Below are 9,266 nucleotides of genomic sequence, written 5' to 3' on the forward strand. Positions count from 1 at the left end.
CTTCAGTGCAACTTCATGGTAATTAAAGTGACAGAACAGTTTCTCCGTAATTTTTCAGAGAAGTTGCTCCAATTTTTAAACTCCACTTTGAGTACTCTGATAAAGTGAAACCTTTAAGGGGAAATCAAATAGGAATGCATAAGCACAGAATAATTTATCCCCGTCAAACCTAAAATAAAAATAGGTGTCGAGAAGTAAGACAGACAACAGGTTGTGTGTCACCAGACCCAAAATTTTTTAAATGTCACCTCTCTGAAAATCACCCTTAAATTTAGTATATCTTACTCCGGGGTTAGATATTTATCTGTTTTATTTCTTCCCTCTCCATTATCAAGGAAATGAACTACGAAAGTTTTAAAAGGAAGTTGCTATATATACACTCATTGCCTATAACTTTTATTCAAAAGCCCTTCTGCAAACGTATGAAAAAGTTCTTAAGGTGCTTTCATAATGCTAAACCTTATGATTGGGTATTTCCCATAATTTCATCTAAAATCATCTTCAGGACCTAACAGAATTTCAATATCTGTGTTATATAAAAACTGTTTGCTTGTGTTGTGTGTCAGAATTTTGGGGTTTATTTAAATATGTTAATATTTCTCATTATGCCATGAACAATAACCTTCATCCATCTGTGAAAAACATTTTGCCAAGCATGCACATAAAAAATTAGCAAGTGAAGCAAAATCAACTTAATTTGCTTTGGACCAGCAAATAACCAACTAATTTGCAGAAATCCCTGGCAAGCACTCATATTAAATGCTCCATGCTTATTTTATGACCTCTGCTGCTCTTCTCCTTCCCAGGCCCTGAATCATATGATCATTAACATATTGCAAGGTCTGAAACTTTATTTTTTACATTCTTTAATTAACGCCTGTTTATAGAAGGGCATAGGACTTCAGATCCAGTTAATGAAACTTTGCTCCCCCAGGCCCCTAGAGCCCAATAGAGAGCTCTCTCCTCTGATGTTTTAGGAGCTTTTTTCCAACTGTTTGTTTATATACACGTAGTTGATCTGTTTAGTCCCAGAAGCATTCCAGAGACACAACCTGTTTTGAGGCAAGCTAAAGTTTTCCCCCTTCTTTATAAAAGCCTTGAATGCCCAAGGTTATCAGTTTTAATTTGAAAGTTGAAAATTCAGCTTTATTTACACTGTCTAAAAGGAAAAACTGGTACAGATCCTGAAGTGCTTATTGTTACATTCATATATAGCAGAGGGGATCACAAGTGCAGACTGTATATAATTATTTTGATGTACAACTGAGTAATTACTAAATGCTGCCAAGTCTTATTTTATGGCATTGAATAAATGCAGTCTTTATAACAAGTTGAAAATAAAAACCAATAAGGCTGCCAATTTTCATGGCTCTTCAATTTACATTTTACATATTCCCTATGACAAGAATTTCTATTATGCTATTCTCTTTTTCTTGCTATAAATTTAAAAAGTAATTGGCTGGTGCTGCACACTGCAGCAGTCTTAATCACATAGACCAACAGTTTTACAATAGCTTACACCATTTGCCACATGGGGCAATGACATTATTGTACCAGACTATAAACTGAAGACAGATATCACATACTGGCTTTCAACCACCACGCTGGCAAGAACAGAACACGAGATTTGTTCGGCTTCCCTGACTGGCACCTCTGTGATGGAATTCTCAGTTAAGCAAAAGTGGCTCAATTTTGGCCATGCGGTTTTTGAAAACTGCCAACATTTGAAGCTTATGAATTTGCACAGCTAGGCTTATATTCTAGGTGCAGAATATAAGTTGGAAGGGCCAAGGAAAATAGGGTAAGAGTTATAAATGCAGCAGACATTACAAGTACTGGCAGTGAGGAATCATTATTTCCACATTTGCCAATGGGAAAATTTTCATTGTACATGTGTTTTTTATGTACATAAGTCTATTCTTTCTTATTAGTGTTCTGTTTGTAGATATTTTTTTTTATATTGAGGGGAAATACTGCTCTAATAGTTATCAAGGGTGGAAGATCAGAATTATGAACTCTTTGGTGTTGTACAGGAATTTCACTGATCAGGAATTCATGAGACTTGGGTTTTAATTCTGACCTTTCCAGTAATTCACATGGTAGCCTTAAGTGGGTTGCTTTCACTCTCTGAGTCTCAGTTTATTCACCTGTAAAATGAGTAAGTTGTTTCTAAGGTTCCATTCGGCTCTTCAATGCTATGATTGTATATGAGTGCAATCCTTTCTATGAATGGTATCTGAGAAAGAAAATTAAAGCACAGATGCTTCTAATGGAAGAAAGGAAGCAAAGGGGAAAAGAATTCTGAGAAATTTACTTTGACATAACCTGAGTGCTAGAAAGAATAAAATAAGCACAATGTGAAAACTACAAGGGGAAATACAAGAGGAAGTATTATTTATCAGCTTTCTCTACTGGGCTCTAATAGTCTATTCTTTCTGATTAGTGTTCTGTTTGTAGATATTTTTCTTTTTATATTGAGGGGAAATACTGCTCTAATAGTTATCAAGGGTGGAAGATCAGAATTATGAACTCTTTGGTGTTGTACAGGAATTTCACTGATCAGGAATTCATGAGACTTGGGTTTTAATTCTGGCCTTTCCAGTAATTCACATGGTAGCCTTAAGTAAAGCTCTATTTAAAAAACATTGAAAGGTAAAAATTTTAGAATGGAGTCCCTTGTAGATTTTTCAGTTATCTATTTAGTAAAAATAGCATTTGCTCTTTTATAATAGACACCTTTTCTCTTAATTATCTGTAAGGAAAGTAGGCACAAAGCAGGCACAATAAGAATTATCAAGTTTTCTAAAATTCATAAAACTATGATGCTCTCTGAAACACCAACACTTACTTAAGCAGGATTTGGAATCCTCATTTAACTGAGTCGTTTCAAAAATATTCAGATGTTCCATTCTGACAAAATGTAAGCATGTGCTCTAGGAAGACACTGCTCTATCTAAAAATCTACATAATATGGTCATAGAGTTTAATGGCTAACTTGAAATCCTCAGATGTTCTTTCATTGTTTTAATTATTACTGATAATTTAAGTCCCTTGAAAAGGAGTTCTCTGCAATAATAAGTGAACATATACCATGCCATATCCAAGAAGACACTATTGCACATTGCTACTACCCATTTACAAGTAAGTCTTAAGAGGAAGTAAATGATGGAATAAAACTGAATGGAATGAATAAAAACTATGTATTTTAAGGTAGATATACTTTAAGAAGTTTTCCAGTGCACGTTATACACATGTAACATGGAAAAGCACACAGAACATTTTTTAGACTTTGGAGAATCCCATCCTTTTTTTCTCACGCAACTCTCCTTCCCTCAATGTCCTTAGTCTGATCTCTCAGCCTTTCATAAAGCGAATTCAGTCATTGCTGGCAAGGTGCTCAATAACTGAAAGTCTTCAATCTTCACATAAATAGGGTGCAAATAAAATCTTATGATGGTATATTCAAGCTTTCAGCATCTCTGTTTGCCACCAGAAGTGTCAGAGTTTAGTACCTAAGCCATAGATTTATAAGGAAATGCTTATAGATTGACAAGCAATTTTGTAACAAGTGCATCTTCAGAGTTAGAGTCCCAGGAATGTTTAGGACATGCCTAAACGATTTAGTATTTTACACCTCTCCTCAAAAGCACAGTTCATATAAGTCAAGTTTATCTGAAGACTATCTATCAAGCAGAAACAAAAAGTAATTTTAAAATATCATGACTCATTTACAAAAAGTTCATCTCTAGGATTCAGGAGTGTGCAGTTCCAAGTGATAGACTGATAACAAAGTCTGAAATGCTTTAATTGAAACAAAGCAAATTACTTTCTTTTTTAGATATGAAATACAGAGAATTTCTGAGTACTTTTATTTATGAGCTGCCAATATTTGAACATACGCAAAGTTTGAATTGTTTCCCATTTGCCCAAGACTTTAAAAAGCATAATTCCTTTTCTTAATGTGCCACCCTTCAGGGCAAGGAGTTATAACGAACACCTCCCAGTCACACGGAATTACAATGTTCTTTATCTTGCCCAGTACTGGAAAAAAAAAAAAACACTTGCAAAGGTTTGGAATCCTGAAACCTATAAACAAAATCTGTGGAGCAGATAAAAATTTTAAATGGCACAATGCAATTAAAGCTGAATTCAATTTGAGCACACCCTGTCCATCTGTCAGAGGGAAACAAAAGCGAGGAGCTCCATTATTGCTGAATCCCTGCTCTTGTTAATTTGCCTGCTGAGAGATTTCAGTTTCTAGGAATTGCACAAATTAGTGTTCAGTCAGGGCTAGATCCTCAGTAAGTACAGCAGATGGTGGAAATCAGCCCTAATCAAGTGGCCAAAGCCTTTTTTTCTGTCTGATTAAAGCATTTTAATCCTTTCAGATTGTCTGCTTTTTTAGCAAATATTCACCATTCTTTATTTTTCTTATGTTCCAGGATAGATTTAAATTTTGCCTATGCACATGAGAAGAAAAATAACTTTGAGAAATAAAGCTCTTAGCATCTGAGTTACAAGCAGTGGCCAACTTATTTCTGAATTCATTTAATGCCTTTTTCAAATCTATTGTATGTTAAATTGTTGGAATCATTAATTTATATGCTAATAAATAAGGCATAAATAATCTGTACTGGTGGAATTAAATTATTGATGGAAAGATAGAAAAGTGTTCAGCTTTAAGATTAAAACTAGCAAAAACATAACAGGTATGTGCAAATCTCCCACCCAGAGAAGAAAAAGATTTCATTATTTACATTAATACAAACCAATAAATACATAAAATTTTAGTGAGGAGACTTGTTTAATCAAAACAAAAAAGATGTAATAACTGAAGAGTTGGGGGTTTTTGTGAGTAATGACAACAAATTAATTAGAAATAAAACTATTATTGTTTTTGGAGTATCAGACACATTCAAAATTTAAAACTGCTACAAACATCATTGGTACACTGAGAGTTTGGTTATATTTAAAACTCACACTCATTTATTTATAAGCCAAGGAATACATGAAGCAAAGATTTAGAAAAATATTCAGAGAAGCAATATTGTGATTTAATTGTACATTAAAGCAAACAGTTGGCAAAAACAATGACCTTCTGCCTTTAACATTCATCCAGAGTATATGAAAAATAAACTTTTCTAAGCATATGCAAATTGAGCTTTCTCAATGGAGTAAAGTCACCATTGGAGTAAAATTTCAAAGTGTATGAGCATGTTAAAGGGTAAATCTTACATAAAATTCTGATATTTCCCTTAAATTTAGGCACACCAATGAGTAGTGTTTATGGGGGATAAAATACCAGTTTAATATCAGAAAGCATTTTTGAACAAGTCGAAACTTTGAGTTGAACATTTGCATGAGTTCTGATATGCTGAATATTTGTAAGATTCCTGGTAGTGCTTTAACATCCTGTAGGAGAATATTGTCATTCAACCTTGCTCTGGCTCACAGCTCTCTCTCAAACCTCTGTGACTATCTAAGCAGCTTGAGTTATTCTTGGCAGGTCCCAGTTGTTGAGAGTGTGAGTGTCACAAAGGGAGGAATCTCAGTCAGCTCCTAGTTTCAGGTTTACTGGGAGTCAAACCCTCAGGCCACAGCTTTTAAACTATGCAAATATGTACAGTCTTGTGGCACCAAAGTTGTAGACCCTGCTGGCCTGTAGATCAGGCAATGTGGGAGTGTCCCCTGGATGTCAGCTCCAAACACTGGGGCTCCAGAGGACTATATAAGGACTTTTCTGGGAGATACCAGTGTGGGACCCCTGGAGGGTTAGCTTGAACCCCTGCCTCCATTTTGTGTCCTCCATCTTGAATAACTTAACTTGACCCCCTGCCTCCATTTTGTGTCCTCCATCTTGAATAACTATGTCCCCTACATGACCCCCTGCCTCCATTTTGTTCTGTGTCCTCCATCTTGAGTAAGAAGTTTACCGCTCAAACCACACCCGTTCCCACGGAAACCATGCCCAGCAACCTGTGCAACAAGACCCTGATCCTCCTCAGCCAATCAGCTAAGGTCACAATAAACCACCTCCCTTGGAAAGCCCCTACCTGTTTTTCCAAAAGTATAAAAGCAAAAAGGGAACTTTGTGTTCAGGGTCTCAGACCAAGTCCTGTGTTTTGACGGGCCACTGAGACCCTAGTTCAAACTAGCAATAAAGACCTGTTTTGCTCTTGCGACTGAGCCTGGTGACTGTGGCTCCACACAGGGGACTCAAGGAAATGGGGCACAACATTTGGGGGCTCGTCCAGGATCCCCGTGAGGAGCAGCCCCAGCCACCGGGTAAGGTATTTATTGAATCTGGAAAGTGACTAGTCACGCCAGCCACAGGCCGGCTGGAATACAGGGGGCAGAAGTTCTAGCAGGATCTGCCTCCATCTGGTACAGGGCAATGTAAGGCCAGGGACGGCGGATGCGCCGGGAGGCTGTTGCAGGCTCAGGACCGTAGCGAACGGTCCTGGGTCTCTGGGGTCAGTATTCTCTAGAGAGAAGACTAACTGAAAGATATTTCTGTCAGACTTCTGGGAAAATTTGTTTTATGGTTGGTTTTGTTAGACTTATTGTCCTGATCTGTGTTGTCATTATTTACTTTTGTTAGTCATATTGTCCTGTCTTGTGTTGTCCTGTTTTGTGTTGTCTGGCCAGTCCTGACTTTTTCCCTCTATCACTCTTACTCTCACAGCCATCATCCAACTATGGGGCAAGGGCAATCTTCACCACTGACCCTCATGCCTGACCATTCTTCTGATTTCAGAACCGAGGCTCGTAATCTTAGTTTGGAAGTCCGGAAGAGCAAACTCATAACCTTTTGTTCCGCCCGCCCTCAGTGTGGGATGGCCCCGAGAGGGCTCTTTCGCCCCCTCTGTGATTCAGGCGGTTCGAGACAGAGTCATGGACCCATGGCCCGGAGGCCACCATGACCAGGCCCCCTACATACTCACCTGGCAGTACCTTGTTAAGAACCCCCCTCACTGGCTAAAACCTTTTCTCTTTCCACCTGCTCCCACAGCACCTACCCCTCCAGGGCCGCCACCCCCAGCAGTCCAAGCCATCACCAAATATGACTTCAAAGCTACTGCAGACGATGAGCTGAGCTTCAAGAAGGGGGACATCCTCAAGGTTTTGAATAAAGAATGTGATCAGAACTGGTACAAGGCAGAGCTCAATGGGAAAGACGGCTTCATTCCCAAGAGTTACATAGAAATGAAACCACATTTGTGGTTTTTTGGCAAAATCCCCAGAGCCAAGGCAGAAGAAATGCTTAGCAAACAGTGGCATGATGGGGCCTTTCTTATCCAAGAGAGTGAGAGTGCTCCTGGGGATTTCTCCCTCTCTGTCAAGTTTGGAAATGATGTGCAGCACTTCAAGACGGAGCCGGAAAATATTTCCTCTGGGTGGTGAAGTTCAATTCTTTGAATGAGCTGGTAGATTATCACAGATCTACATCCGTCTCCAGAAATCAGCAGATATTCCTCTGGGACATAGAACAGGTGCCACAGCAGCCAACGTACGTCCAGGTCCTCTTTGACTTTGACCCTCAGGAGGACGGAGAGCTGGGGTTCCATTGGGGAGACTTTGTCCACGTCATGGATAACTCAGACTGCAACTGGTGGAAAGGGGCTTGCCACGGGCAGACCGGCATGTTTCCCCGCAATTATGTCACCCCTGTGAACTGGAATGCCTAAGAATGAAGAAGAGATTATTTAAAGAGAATGAAAAAATTGTAAACACATAACAAAAGAATTAAACCCACGAGCTGCCTCTGACAGCAGCCTGTGAGGGAGCTCACAATGCCTAGGCTGGGTCACTCGGTGATCCTCTCACTTTGGTTGGAACTTTGTGGGGGGTGGGGGGAGAGGGTGTTGGATATAAAAATTGCCAAAACTCTACTAAGTAAAGGACCCATTCACCAAGGGCAGAGGGAACCCATCACAGCCCTCACACTCTCCCTGATACCAGGCCTAGGAGTAGCACCAATGTTACCAACTGAATGCAGACCCATAGTGGGACAACAATGCCCACTCAGGCACAAAAAGGGGGAATGTGGGACCCCTGGAAGGTTAGCTTGAACCCCTGCCTCCATTTTGTGTCCTCCATTTTGAATAACTATGTCCCCTACATGACCCCCTGCCTCCATTTTGTTCTGTGTCCTCCATCTTGAGTAAGAAGTTTACTGCTCAAACCACGCCCGTTCCCACGGAAACCATGCCCAGCAACCTGTGCAACAAGACCCTGATTCTCCTCAGCCAATCAGCTAAGGTCACAATAAACCACCCCCCTTGGAAAGCCCCTACCTGTTTTTCCAAAAGTATAAAAGCAAAAAGGGAACTTTGTGCTCAGGGTCTCAGACCAAGTCCTGTGTTTGTTTTTTTTTTTATTTTTTATTGAAGGGTAGTTGACAACAGCATTGCATTACATTAGTTTCAGGTGTACAACACAGCGACTCAACATTTATATACATGATACTTCTAGGTACCAGGTATCACCATACCAAGTTGTTACAATATTTTGACTATATTCCTTATGCTATACATTACATCCCGGTTACTTATTTATTTTACAATTGGAAGTGTGCTTATATATACATATATATATATATATATATATATATTGTGAGGGCATCTCTCATATTTATTGATCAAATAGTTGTTGACCACAACAAATCTCTGTATAGGGGGGTCAATACTCAATGCACAATCATTAATCCACCCCAAGCCCAATTTTCGTCAGTCTCCAATCTTCTGATGCATAACGAACAAATTCTTACATGGAGTACAAATTCTTACATAGTGAATAAGTTACATGGTGAACAGTGCAAGGGCAGTCATCACAGAAGCTTTCGGTTTTGTTAATGCATTATGAACTATAAACAGTCAGTTCAAATATGAATACTCATTTGATTTTTAAACCTGATTTATATGTGGATACCACATTTCTCTATTATTATTATTTTTAATAAAATGCTGAAGTGGTAGGTAGATACGAGATAAAGGTAGGAAACAGAGTTTAGTGTTGTAAGAGAGCAAATGTAGATGATCAGGTGTGTGCCTGTAGACTATGTGTTAATCCGCGCTAGACGAGGGCAATAAACATCCATGTATGCAGAAGATTTCTCTCAGAACATGAGGGGGGAGGTTCTAAGCCTCACCTCTGCTGCTCCCCATTTTCTCACCAGATGGCCCCCTGCGACTGTGCCTGTCTTAGGTTGTTCCTCCCTTGAGGAATCTTACCCGTCTCTGGCTAACCAGTCATCTTCCGGGGCC

At 39.2% G+C, this 9,266-nt stretch overlaps 1 pseudogene; it reads left to right on the plus strand.

Moving 5' to 3' along the window:
* Positions 1 to 3,209: 3,209 nt before the first annotated feature.
* Positions 3,210 to 7,695, plus strand: LOC118935886 (growth factor receptor-bound protein 2-like; annotated as a pseudogene).
* The last annotated feature ends 1,571 nt before the right edge of the window (positions 7,696 to 9,266 follow it).

This window comes from Manis pentadactyla, chromosome 3 (assembly GCF_030020395.1).
Source record: "Manis pentadactyla isolate mManPen7 chromosome 3, mManPen7.hap1, whole genome shotgun sequence".
Classification (NCBI taxonomy): domain Eukaryota; kingdom Metazoa; phylum Chordata; class Mammalia; order Pholidota; family Manidae; genus Manis; species Manis pentadactyla.